Consider the following 14,815-nt stretch of genomic DNA (forward strand, 5'->3'; position numbering starts at 1 on the left):
GACGATCGGGGTCCTTTCCAAGGTATGGAATGGCGTTGCACATGTACTTTGTGTTCAACTCAGAAGCAACCCAAAACTTTATTCCAAACTTGTCCGGCTTTGAGGCAATGTACTGGGTGAATGGACAGCGAACCTTGGTCGGAAACAGCTGCTCGTCGACTGTCAGTTCCTTGCCTGGGGTATAGCACAAAATGCAGTTGTTCACAAATCGCTGCCAGATGTCCGAAATCGCAGCAAATCTGTCGCTCTTTGCACGCTCCGCACGGGTGTCCTTATTATCAAAGCGCAAGTACCGCATGATTTCTTGGTAGCGGTCCCGTGCCATTGTCTCCTGGATCGAAGGCACAGCGAACATTGCCGACCAACAGTCCGACATCGCTCCAACTGGACAGAGGACTGCTCGTAGAAATAGGATTGCTACGAATGCCATAAACTCGCTGACCGACAAACTCCAGCTGCTGTCTGTTCTGCGGGCTTCATGGACAGTGCAGTCTGTGATGATTCGCAGCATCTCCATGTCGAGCAAACACAGAAAACTCTGCAGTCTGCTTGTGATCCTACGCTGTATTAGTAAAAGTAAACAAATGACGCTAGGTAAATTACACGTACTAAATATCATTCAAACACAAGCAGAAACACTGGAAAGAAATATGAAGTTACTATACCTTTGCATGCTCTGTAGGCCCGGACGGCTCAACAAATGTTGAATTAGGCGAACAGCTGCTGACACGAGAGCGTGCGATGCCAACCTTCTCCCAAACAGTTCCATCTTTTGCCCGTACGGTTGGTGCAGGTGTGGTGTCAGCCTGTGTCCGTCTCTTCCTTGGAGGGCTCTGTTGTACCTCATCCGATGTACTGCTTCTTTCTTCATCGGATGAATCGCTGGTCAAAAAACAGGAGGGTCCTTCTCCCGCATCGGACTCACAGCAGTCCTCGTTGGTCAGCAAAGCCGCAACTTCTTGACCGGTGAACGTCCTCTGTCTTGCCATGGTGTTTTGCGTCGTCTCCACACAGGATAGTAGTGAAAATGTAAGTCGCCTGCCTTTGGGTTTCAGCTTTTATCATGACTCTGAAGAACACACCCACAACAGCGCATACTAATTATACTTTATTATAATAGGTGGCGCTTCACACATAACGCCGAAACCGAAACCGGGCTAATCCCCTGCATACACGGGAACAATAAAAGTTGATTGGACCCGTGATAATGGTTCACGGCAATCCGTGAATATCAGTCAAACACAAGCATAAACACTGCAAAAAATATTATATTACTATGCTGTATGAGTAAAAATAAATAAATGACGCTAAGTTATTTACACAAACGAAATATCTTATTTACACAAACGAAATATCAGTCAAACACAAGCATAAACACTGCAAAAAATATTATATTACTATGCTGTATGAGTAAAAATAAATAAATGACGCTAAGTTATTTACACAAACGAAATATCTTATTTACACGAACGAAATATCAGTCAAACACAAGAAAACACAAAAAATATTATATTACTATGCTGTATGAGTAAAAATAAATAAATGACGCTAAGTTATTTACACAAACGAAATATCTTATTTACACGAACGAAATATCAGTCAAACACAAGCATAAACACTGCAAAAAATATTATATTACTATGCTGTATGAGTAAAAATAAATAAATGACGCTAAGTTATTTACATGAACGAAATATCTTATTTACACAAACGAAATATCAGTCAAACACAAGCATAAACACTGCAAAAAAATATTATGTTACTATGCTGTATGAGTAAAAATAAGTAAATGTACAAATAAATATTACTTTACTATACCTTTATTACTTTGTTGCTGCTATTGAAGTGCATACACAAGAAAATCTGGGACGCTTGCTTCATACATAACGCCAATACCACGCTAATGATAATGTGTTTCACGGGAACAATATGAACCCGTGATAATGGTTGGTTCAGCCATGTAAATGTGTGGCGCTATTGAAGTGCATACACAAGAAAATCTGGGACGTTTGCTTCATACATAACGCCAATACCACGCTAATGATAATGTGTTTCACGGGAACAATATGGACCCGTGATAATGGTTGGTTCAGCCATGTAAATGTGTGGCGCTATTGAAGTGCATGCACAAGAAAATCTGAGACGCTTGCTTCATACATAACGCCAATACCACGCTAATGATAATGGTTCACCGCTCTAAATAATACTTATGTCAATATGTAGCGCTTCACACATAACGCCGAAACAGGGCTAAACTTTATTTATTTATTTTAGACTACAAACTAGACCTGGTGCACACAGACTGCACACAGACTACACACAGACTAGACCTGGTGCACCACAGAGCTCCTGCCACAGAGCTCCTGCCTGTCTTTCTGCTCCTGTCTTGCTCTGAAATTAACATATGTATGGTCCTGCTAATTGGGCAGGAGAAGGAGGGGTGATGTCCTCAGAACCTTGAAATCTCAGGAGTTCCAGTGTTAAACACTACAATTCTAAATCAGTATAATACACTTACCGACATCTAATTATTTTATTTCGTTTCTGTTTTCTCCCCGTCTCTTTCTTTCTCCCTGTTTTCTCCCCCTGTTTCTTTCTTTCTCCCTCTGTTTTGTCTCCCCTGTTTTTCATGGCTAGCACGGAGGAATGGGCTCTCGTCAAGCTCGGCTTGGGGCTGGACAAGTTGGGTCGGCAGATCCAGCGTCTTCTGGGGAAGCAAGCGGAGCTCACCCAGGAGAAGACCAGGCTCGAGGCCACCCGCGACGCTGCCTACTCGGCCATCTCCACTCCCTCGTCACGGCGGCTCAGCACAACCGCCATCTTGACCCGGGCACCAGGCTGGGAGCGCCAGCGAGGACGCGGAAGGCAGCCGGCGTCGTCACCCCTACCTCAGCCAGACTTCTCCTTTGCGAATCCGTTCGAGGCAGGGAGACAACTTCGGCACCGTTGTCCTTCACGTCGACACCTTCGCCCGGCGCAGCGAGATCCTGAAGGAACACTACCGCTAGCTTCTAGACACCGCGCAGAAGAAGATGTCGGCCAGGCTTGTTGTCTCCGGTCCGCTTCCAACGTTCCGGCGAGGGTGCGAGTTATTTAGCCGTCTTTACTGTCTCCACAGCTGGCTCCGGGACACCTGTAGCAGCGCTGGCGTGGACTACGTCGACAACTGGGAGAGTTTCCGAGAGCGTCCATCACTCTCCCGCCGAGATGGACTTTACCCCAGTCGCCTAGGCTCAGCAGTCCTCTCCAGGAACATCGAGGATGTGCTACGTCGGGCCTGACCAGCCACAACAAACCACGCAAATCAGCTAAGTAGAACTTACTTCCCTAACTACCAAACCATTGAGACTGTGTCTGTTAGCCGTGGCAGGTATAAGAATAACAGGGCGATATGTTTTAAAAATCTAATTAAAATTAAATTAAATAACCAACATGAAGTGAGCAGCAATATTAAGCTAAGGCTAGGACTTTTAAACATTAGATCGCTTGCATCAAAAGCTGTGATAGTAAATGAAATAATCTCAGATAACAGACTAAATGCACTCTGTTTAACAGAGACATGGGCTAGAGTAGACGAATATGTAAGTTTTAATGAAGCAGCTCCTCCTGGATACAGTTATGTTCATCAGCCCCGTATCACAGGGTGTGGAGGTGGAGTAGCCACAATATATGACACAGATATAGGTTTTACTGTAAAACCAACCACCTCTATTAACTCATTCGAGGCTTTGATAGGTGAAATAGGCAATAATCTTATAGGCAATAAAACAAAGATTAAATTAGTGACCATCTATCGACCGCCGGGTCCCTACTCAGAATTTCTTCAGGAATTTGCTGAGTTTCTTTCGGAACTAGTCTTAACCATCGAGAGATTTGTAATTGTGGGTGATTTCAACATTCATTATGAAAATGAATCAGACCCGCTGAAAATTGCGTTCGACTCCATACTAGATTCAGTAGGTATAGCCCAAAATGTGACAGGGCCTACCCACCGCTGTAAACACACCTTAGACTTAATACTTACTTACGGATTAAACATAGAACATTTGGCAGTCATCCCCCAAAATGACGCCATTTCAGATCATTCCCTACTAATATATGAAATGACTTTATACAATGTACATCAGATGCGCCATACAAAAACCACGCGCACTATCACATCCGACACTGCAGCAACATTTATAAACTTACTGCCAGAGCTACCGAACACTATGCCACTGCAGCCCAATGAATTGGAACAGGCAACACAACAGTTTTATTCCACACTCAGCAATACCTTAGACAGTGTAGCTCCAGTTAAAACAAAATTAATTAGGGAGAAAAAGCTTGCACCATGGTATGACGACCACACTCGTCTTCTAAAACAGGCAGCTCGAGCAGCGGAGCGAAAATGGAAATCCACCTCAATAGAAGTGTTTAGAATCACATGGAAAGACGCCATAGTCAAATATAAACATGCCCTAATAAAAGCTAGAGCCGCATACTATTCGACACTAATAGAAAACAACAAAAATAACCCTAGATTTCTCTTCGCGACGGTATCTAAACTAACAAGAAATATCAACGACACTAGTTCTAACACAGCACTTGTCAGACCTGGAGTCACTACCTCCGTCCGCCACCAGAGGTCACAATCACCGGAATTTTAGTAATCAGCTGTTTTCTGTCAAAGTTGATTGAACCCAGTACTAAAGCCTGTCCTCCCCAGCCCTACCTCGCGAAGTATTGCCATCTCTTTATGAGTCTCTACTGAGCGTATTCCTAGTGAGTTCTCTGATTGTCTTTTTGGTACTTGATCTTGTTCTGGTTTTGTCTTCTGCCCCTGTCTAGCCCTCCGGTACTTCTGCCTGACCTCACCCGTGTCCTCGGACCTGGCTGCTGGTGTCCTGTCTTCCCGTGGCCTGTGTCTCTCTTCGCTATTCCCCTTTTTGTGTATTTTTGTCCTCCTTGAATTAAAGGAATTCTGCCTGCATACTCTGCTCATGGATCCTCTCATTCACAGCCTGATCACCAGGCATTACAGCACTTACACACACTAGCGAGGAATTTTTAAACTTTTTCAATAATAAAATAGATAATATCCGACTACAGTCATAATACATCGCAGCCTAACCTCCAATCCAACCCCAGTAGTTTAGTTATTAGTAACTATGCATCCAAAAATATTACTGAGCTAAATATCTTTGATCCTATATCGCAAAAAGAGCTCACAACACTGATTATTTCGTCTAAGCCTACATCATGTATATTCGACCCAGTTCCAACCCGTCTATTTTAAGACCTACTCCCAGCCATTGCAGGGCCCTTACTTAATATGATTAACTCCTCCCTTAACCTAGGTTACATGCCCAAACAATTAAAATGCGCCGTAATTAGACCCTTGATTAAAAAACAGAATCTCGATCCGCAGATTCTAGCCAACTATAGACCTATTTCTAATCTCCCATTTATCTCTAAAATTTTAGAAAAAGCAGTTTCCAATCAGTTAAACCACTATCTCCAATCAAATAGTATCCATGAAAAGTTCCAATCAGGATTTAGATTGAAAAACAGCTTTACTCAGGGTAGTGAATGATCTACTAATATCGGCCGATAATGGGCTCGTCTCGTTCCTTATACTGTTAGATCTTAGTGCAGCTTTTGATACTGTAGACCACAACATTTTGCTGGATAGACTAGAAAACACGGTAGGTATTAAAGGAGTCGCACTCTCCTGGTTTAGATCATATTTAACTGACCGCTTCCAATGTGTAAGTGTTAATAATAAAACCTCTAAATCTGTGCAGGTTAAATATGGTGTCCCGCAAGGGACAGTCCTAGGACCACTTCTATTCACACTGTACATGTTACCCTTAGGGGAGATTATGCATAAGCATGACATCAGTTTCCATTCCTACGCAGACTACACTCAGCTATATTTATCGGCAAAACCCGATGATTTAGGCGCAAACAGTAAGATTGAGAAATGTGTAGAAGAGTTAAAACATTGGATGGCGTGTAACTTTCTAGCACTAAATCCAGATAAAACAGAATTAATAATAGTTGGGTCTAGGGCTGCGAGAGACAAGATACATAATGTAGCATTGAATCTACATTCTTTTACTATAACCCCCAGTGCAGAGGTAAAGAACTTGGGCGTAACAATAGACCCAGATCTCTCGTTCGATACACATATTAATAATTTAACTAGGGTAGCGTTCTTTCACTTGCGCAACATTGCCAAAATTAGAAACATATTAAATATTAGTGATGCAGAAAAACTAATACATGCATTCATATCCTCTCGTTTAGATTATTGCAACAGTCTCCTAGCTGGATGTTCTGGTAAATCGATAAACAAACTCCAGCTGGTTCAGAACGCAGCAGCACGAGTTTTAACACTAGAACTACCAAGCCGCCTGCTTTCGACAGTACCCCACTAGAACTACCAAGCCGCCTGCTTTCGACAGTGTCCCAACTAGACTCTTGGTCTCTTGGCAGGTGTGATAAGCCCTTCTTACCTCCAGTGTTATGTAAATGAGGTGTGTGTCAGCTGTGGGTGGTTGCTGTTGACACACCTTTCAATACACACCTTTGGCTGCCTCATGAGACTGCAAGCTCACTTGCAAGAAGTTTGCTCATCTACGGGACCATGTGTTTGAGATTTGATTTGTGGAAGTTTGAAATAATGTGAAATTGACACAAACATAATATTTGAATTATAGAGGCACATTGATTATTCAAAATGGCTCTGATTTTTTAACCTTATTTTAAGTAGTTAAAACTGTCAATAGGTATAGGTAAAGATATTTTTACATAAATTTATAAAAAAAACCCTCAGCTACTTGAAATAGAATAATATTCTTGAGCAATTTTAACTTATCAAGATGGTACTTTTTGCAGTGTGTCTCTTTCAAAAACACAACAGCCATAACTGGCAAACAAAAATAGAAAATTTACTTTTCTCTACTTTTTTCTTTTTTTGGCCTACCTCCACCCCCCCCCCCCCACACCTTCTTTGGAGGACAACTTTATTTTTATGTAAGGATCAGAAAACAATTCTGTACCACCACCATCACCACACAGAGAGTAGCCTGTTCAGCCATACCAGTGTTATGAAAATGAGGCCATTACATTGATTCTAAATGTAGGAGTACTGTTTGTGTGTTTGTATGGGGAGGGGTGGAGGTGGGAATATGCAGGTCCAGAAGAAATTGTCCTCTGGAAGAAGGTGAAGGTGAATTGGTGAAGCCACCCCCCCACCCCCAAAAAAATTCAACATTGCCAGAAATTTATATTCAAGTTAGCTTTATTGGTATATAGGTGTATATATAAATACACCTATGAATATTCTGCACACACCTGGCACTGCCACATCATCTCCTTTCTGCACTTGCCACATGTGAACCTATCACAAGACACACAACGATTAGTGGCACGGTTACTTTTGCAACAACACTTGACCTGGCACCATGCCCTTTTCCCTGTGTCAGGTGTGGGTGGTTGCTGCTGCCTTTTCCTTGGCCACCTCCTTGGCTGCCACATGAGCCTGTGCAAGCTCTTCTGTGAGGTTCACCAAGAACTCCGACCGTCTCTCCTTTACCCCAGTGCATGCTTGAAAAAGCACATAGGCATTCAGTGCATAGGCATTCAGTGGGTGCGTAAATGGTCAGTGTGGCACCAGAGGTTGAAAACACCTGTGTGCTGAATTCCTCACGGACCAAATTCTTTTTGGCAGAGTCTGGAAGCTCTCAACGAATCCTGTTTACTGTGCCAAGGAGGGTGGTCTTCCGGCCTAGCAATCGTTTTGCTAGTGACAGTGAGGTGAAAAAATTGTCTGTGGTAACAGTTCTTCCTTTGTCCATAAATGGTTCCATGAGCTTCATCACCACATTTTCTGACAGTCTTTCCCCTGTGGGACGACTGGAGTCTTTTCCAAGGTATGGGATGATGTTGGATACGTACTTGGTTTTCAGGTCACATGCCACCCAGAACTTTATCCCAAACTTGTCTGGTTTTGTGGCTATATACTGAAGAAAACAGCAACGGGTCTTGGATGGGAAAAGTTGCTCATCTATGGTGATATGCCGTCCTGGGTGGTACGAAGTGATGCAGTTGCCAACGAAAGATTTCCAAATATTAGAAATTGCAGCAAACCGGTCAGTTGCAGCTCGTTCATGGCGTGTGTCCTTGTCGTCAAAGCGTAGGTGCCGCATGATGTCCTGAAAGCGGTTTCGCGACATTATCTTCATGATGGAGGGCACTCCCAGTTTTGCAGACCATGCATCATGCATCGCTGGAAGGCGGACAATCCCTCGCAGGATGAGGATTGCAATGAATGCCATTAGTTCAGGGATGGCCATGAACCAGTTTTCTTGCTCTTGCTGTGTCTGGCGTGCATGCTGGACAGTCCACTCCTGTATGGTCTGAAGTATCTCCAAAGAGATGAAACAGAGGAAACTTTGCAAGCGACTAGTCACTTTCCTTCTGGAAAAAGCAGTTGGCTCTCCGTTCATGGGATGGCGTTCAGCTGGGCTGTGATGTCTTCCGGGAAGGGCAGAAAAAAACATAGCTCAAATGACCACTGCAATGGTTCACCAACTGCTGCTACATTGGGCATCCATATTCACCCAAACACATTTACACACACACACCCTCACACACATACACCCACAAACCTTATTTTCAGTAGTTTTTAGCACATGCATGTATGTATGAAAGGTGCTATAGAAATAAAGATTATTTATATTATAAAAAGGGAAGGGCAGAAAAAACACAGCTCAAATGACCACTGCAATGGTTCACCAACTGCTGCTACATTGGACATCTATATTCACCCAAACACATATACACCCACACACACATACACCCCCAAACCTTATTTTCAGTAGTTTTTAGCACTTTGAGTTGCATGAATGTATGAAAGGTGCTATAGAAATAAAGATTATTATTATTATTTATTATAAAAAGGGAAGGGCAGAAAAAAACACAGCTCAAATGACCACTGCAATGGTTCACCAACTGCTGCTACATTGGACATCCATATTCACCCAAACACATATACACCCACACACACATACACCCTTACACACATACACCCACACACCTTCATCCCAACATAAATTTACTCATATATTTACCCACACGGACAATCTCCCCAAGGGGAGGCCAGAGTTTTTTCTTCTCTATCTGAGTCAGTGAACATATGCAGCAGAACAATGAACTGATGGTTCACACCATCACCCCCCCACCCGTCTACCTATAAGTGGCTGCATGTACATAACAAAGGGTGGCCTAATGGGATGCAAATGTCCCCAGAACTGCCCCCTGGTGGAGGCCAGGTAGAAAAGTTTGGAATTAAAATGGTGGTAGTCCTAGTGTTAACAAAAACTAAAAAGTTTGATCACATTAGTCCCGTACTATCATCATTACACTGGCTGCCAATTAGATTCCGTATTGACTATAAAATACTTTTATTAACATATAAAACGCTGCATGGCTTAGCTCCAGACTATCTTAGTGAACTTATTGAACAATATAACCCAGCGCGTTCACTTCGCTCGCAGGACGCAGGGTTATTAACTGTTCCTAGGATCAAAAAGATCACAGCAGGTGGAAGAGCCTTTTCTTTTAAAGCTCCACAATTGTGGAATAATCTTCCTGCCTCTATTCGGGACTCAGACACAGTCTCAATGTTTAAAACTCGATTAAAGACTCATCTCTTTAGTTTGGCCTTTGATTAATCTGTTACATATTTACTACATCTCGTATCTTTTCTCCGAGGTTCACCTGGAGAGTAACATTGCAGTCGGAGCCTACAATACCAGCATCGCTGTTCCGACACGGAATGAAAGCCTGGCATTCATCAACAGACATTTACAGTGACAATATCATAACCCAGAACTTTCATTTTTTACCTTTACTTAGTCTGAATGTGTGATTTGTGTGTGACTTGTGTATTTGTCTGTATTTTGTGTAATTTGTGTGTTAACGGGCCGCCCAATGGAGGATGGGTTCCCTTTTGAGTCTTGGTTCTCCCGAGGTTTCTTCCTATTCCCCACCATCATAGGGAGTTTTTCCTCGCCACTGTCGCCTTTGCCTTGCTCATTAGGGTTCTGGACACATAGTATTGTTAACCTTTTAAATCCTGTAAAGCGCTTTGTGACAACATATGTTGTGAAAAGCGCTATACAAATAAACTTTGATTGATTGATTGAGGTGTGTTACTTAATACCTGCAATGCTGCAGTAACATAGCTTAACTGTTCCATGATCTGGCTGAGTGCCTGATCATGATACCAAGCATTTGACCTTGCTTGTCCACCGCAGCTTTCAGCTATGCTGTCTGACGTGAAGCGACTAGACCCATGTTAAGGCTGAATCGTTCTATAATGACGGATGTACAGACACGTACACACCACGTTAGAAAACAGAGGAAGAGACGGACCCAAGTGCCAGCTAGAGCAGACAACGCCCATTGTGATTAAATGAGTCAGCGGGAAAGTAAAAAAAGCCCTCAAACTGAGGCAGATAACTAAACACAAAAAATAAATAAAACTCTACTGTAACAGACAGGAGAATAAACAACAAAAAAACAATGCGGAAAACCAAGTGAAAAGACAAAACTGATTTGCAAAAAAATCTCAATGTGTGAAAACAAAACCAAGGACGCCAGGGGAAGTAACTGGCAGCAGGCAAATGCCACAACAAACAAAAACCCTTCCGAAAATAAAAGTATAATGGATAGGAAGAGAAATAGTTGGAAGAAAACTTGAGGAGGACCAGAGATCAGCACAGGAGATAGATACTCAAATAAGTGGCAGGAAGAAACAGAAAGAAAGAGCGTAAGGTGGTGAGACACCTTGTAATGGAAACACAACATACGTGGCAAAGGAAGCAGAATGGCTGAGAACGTGATGGAAAACCAAAATGATTCAGCAGTGATCCATCACAAGACAGGTGATGATTGCGCTTATTGAGTCTTGCTCTGACTCGGGACCCTCTAGTGGCAGCTGGAGGAGCGGCATCCAAACCAGCCCTGACACAGTACCTCAACAGCCAAACCCAAAACATCACTGTTGAAGTCGACAACTCAGACAAGGGAGTAGAAGCAGGACTCTCACAGCGTGTCTGGAGGAATACCCAGGCTTTCACCCCAGCTGAAAGGAACTATGTAGTATGAGATGGAGAGCTACTGGTGATGAAGCTCACCATCGAAGAGTGGAGGCATTCTCTGTCTTTCAGGCATTCATTAATGATTTACATTAATGAATTTATAGGCAAGTCCTTCACCACGTATAGTGATGATCTCCTGATCTATTCCCCAGACCATCACACATACATACAGTAGGTATGCACAGTTCTCCAGACCAGAATCAGAATTAGCTTTATGTGAGGCATGAGAAATGTGAATTCAACCAACAGGCCTTATCTTATCTAGGATATGAGATTATGAGATGAGGAATCTCCATGGATGACAAAAAGGTGGAAGCTGTCCCACAATGGAACCGGATGGTGGCGAAGTCCAGCAGTGGTGGGTCTGGGGATTACGGGGGCACGGCAGTGACATATAGTTGCGCCGTGAAAGGGGTATCTGGAGGATCAATGATGATGTCCAGCAGTGGCCACATCCAGCAGTGGTGGGCACAGGAGTTCTCAGGCTGCGACAGAGGCATCCAGCAATAGCGGATCCAGGGTTTGTAGGGGTGCTGCATTGACATCCATCAGCAGTGGATCCGGTTCTTCTGGAGGTGTGGCCAGGGAATAGGAACTGGGGCTGTGGTCTCACCCACACCTGGAACAAGAACTGAAGACATGAATTCTCCCATGGTTGTAGCCAGAGGTGTGGGTTTACCCACACAAGGAACTGGAACCATTCCAGGTCAAGAGAAGTTATACACACAATTTCTGTGATGCAGAGTGGTAAAGCCCCCAGCCCTGAAGGCTTTCCAATTGAATTGTATAAAACATCTCAACTAAATTAGCCAGTCTCTTAACATGTTTCAGCAGTCATTTGAAAAGGGCAAGCTGCCTCAATCTCTTGCAGAGGCCTCGATTACAGATGCCAAATCAAGACTGGTGTGAATGACCACCTTAAACAAATTTAAGTTCTGCATCATATATACCCAAGTAGGGCAAATATATCCTCTCTATCCCAACTAAGATTTGTCTTAGTAATATTAGAAACTTGGCTGTCTTGTTTCTAAATTAACATGCTAATAACTTGTGTGATAGAAATGCAGAGACTGCTTTCCCAAAAAATTTTTTTAAACATAGCGTGTGACCAAATGATGAAGTTTGAGGTCACCCTTCAGGTCAAGGAGACCAGACAGACAGAAGGCCTATGCTTGATGAAGAACATGTTCCCCTGAGAGTGCAAAATTTATTCTTACATTCCTATATCTGGCACACATATTTAATTCTGACATTTAATGACAAATACATCATCTGACTGTAATTGTGCTGACAATGTTTCACACGATTGACTGACCAGCCCTTACTGTATAAAAGGGTTGGAAGTATGAACAATAAACTAGAGTGATTTGGTAAAGTAACCATCGCGTGTGTGTGTTGCTTTTGCTAACTATCACTCTCCGAGCGCTCATATATTTTCTTACAGAGAGACCCCGGTTGTTGTGACGGAGAATTTCCACAACAATTTTGGCGACCACAAAGGGACCTCCTGAGTGAAGATCTGGTTCTTCAGAGAAGGTAGGGTAACCACCCCCATTAAGCTCACTTGTAACTTTGAACACAAATTATTTTAATACAAAAAAGTTATTATCCTGCTTGATAACTAAATCAAGACATTTAGTTGTTTTTTAAAATATCCCATGCAATTTAAAGCCAATCATACTGCTACATATTTTAACAACATCTTGTCAGTGTTCCCTCTTCCTGGCAGCCATTTTGAAAGCCACATGAAAACATTGATCTGGAGAGACCCCTCAGATTTTGAAAATTTTAATATACAGCAAATTTTAATTTGGGTAAGTATCACCATTTTTACAAATTTAAGAGATTAATAGTTTTAACACAACCTAGCACAAGTTGGAACTTGGATGTAAGAGAAAGTTAGTTAATTATTTTAGCAAATGCTGCAATTTCTTGTTAGCATGCTAGTCATATGAGATTGCTGCAGACACCAATATAGTAAATCACACATGATAATTTCTTGTGTTTTACTATTTAGCACATAATTTATTTCCAAATGGATGAAAAATAATATTTGTAGATTGCAGGGTTTTTTAAAGACCCCCCCTGGAGACAACCCAACACCGCAGGGGGACCACCACCAGCACCACAAGAAGAGCGATGGGTCCATGCACAGCCACCAACACTTCAAGAAGAGCAGCAGGGGCAGAAACCTGACGTAAAAGTTGAACAGGGAATGGCAGAGCCAACATCAACCCAGGTGCTGGCGTCACCATCACCAGTAGCACCCATCCAGCTGTTGGTACCAGCAACATCGGCAGCACCAACCCAGCTGCTGACGCTACCATCAACATTAGCAGCACCAACCCAGTGGCTGGCATTACCATCATCATCACCAGCACCAGACCCGACTGCTGCTGCAAGATTTCACCTCCCCTCCCCGACTATCAAGTTTTTTCCGCCTCCAGATTTGGAAACACTCAGAGCAGCTGCGGGAGGTCAAGATGACCCTACTGAAGATGACAGCGAGGAGGACACAGAGAGTGAGCAGGAAGCAGGAGAAGAGCAAGGCCGCGGGCTCACATGGACAGGGGCCAAGTTTCGCAATTCAGGCCTCATCAGAAAGAAAAAAACAGAAGAAAGAGAGACGAGAGGTCCACCAGATGCCGATGGTGTAGGTGGCAGGCCACGACAGACTCGTGTTGGTCCACCGCCCATAGACTATGTCAGATATCAAAGAAGTATATCTGGGTGGGCCCCAAGGCCAGCAGGGCCTGGAGATATATGCTGGACCTGTGGAGGAGGTGGACATTTTGCTGTGGGGGGAGCGCCCGGGGGTACGGATCAGTCCAACTGACTAAGCCAAGAGCAAGAACTGGTGAGACTGGACAGAGAAGGTATGACACAATTTGTTTCGAATGATGCACACATCACACATATTGATACATTCCAACTGGTAGAGAAAATAAAAAAGACAGGGATGTTGATTTAGGTTTTATTAAACACTGAAACTTTTACGGGGAGTCATGGCCTGGTGGTTAGGGAACTGGTCTTGTGACCGGAGGGTTGTGGGTTCGATTCCTAGACCTGAGGCCATGACTGAGGTGCTCCTGAGCAAGGCCCTTAACCCTCAATTGCTCAATTGTATTAAAAAAAAAGAGATAAAAATGTAAGTTGCTCTGGATAAGGGTGTCTGCCAAATACCATAAATGTAAATATTCTTGAGCAATTTTAACTTATCAAGATGGTACTTTTTGCAGTGTGCCTCTTCCAAAAACACAACAGCCATAACCAGTAAACAAAACAGAGGAAATTTAGGAAATCTCACACTGCAGAAAGTAGCATTTTCATTAGTCAAAATAGCTCTGATTTGTTTTACCTTATTTGAAATAGTTTTTCTCTTTTGAAAAACTGCCACTAGGTAAAGATATGGTTACATAAATTTATACAAAAAAATCCTCAGCTACTTGAAATAGAATAATATTCTTGAGCAATTTTAACTTATCAAGATGGTACTTTTTGCAGTGTGCCTCTTCCAAAAACACAACAGCCATAACCAGTAAACAAAACAGAGGAAATTTAGGAAATCTCACACTGCAGAAAGTAGCATTTTCATTAGTCAAAATAGCTCTGATTTGTTTTACCTTATTTGAAATAGTTTTTCTCTTTTGAAAAACTGCCAC

Source organism: Brachyhypopomus gauderio, chromosome 10, assembly GCF_052324685.1.
Source record: "Brachyhypopomus gauderio isolate BG-103 chromosome 10, BGAUD_0.2, whole genome shotgun sequence".
Classification (NCBI taxonomy): domain Eukaryota; kingdom Metazoa; phylum Chordata; class Actinopteri; order Gymnotiformes; family Hypopomidae; genus Brachyhypopomus; species Brachyhypopomus gauderio.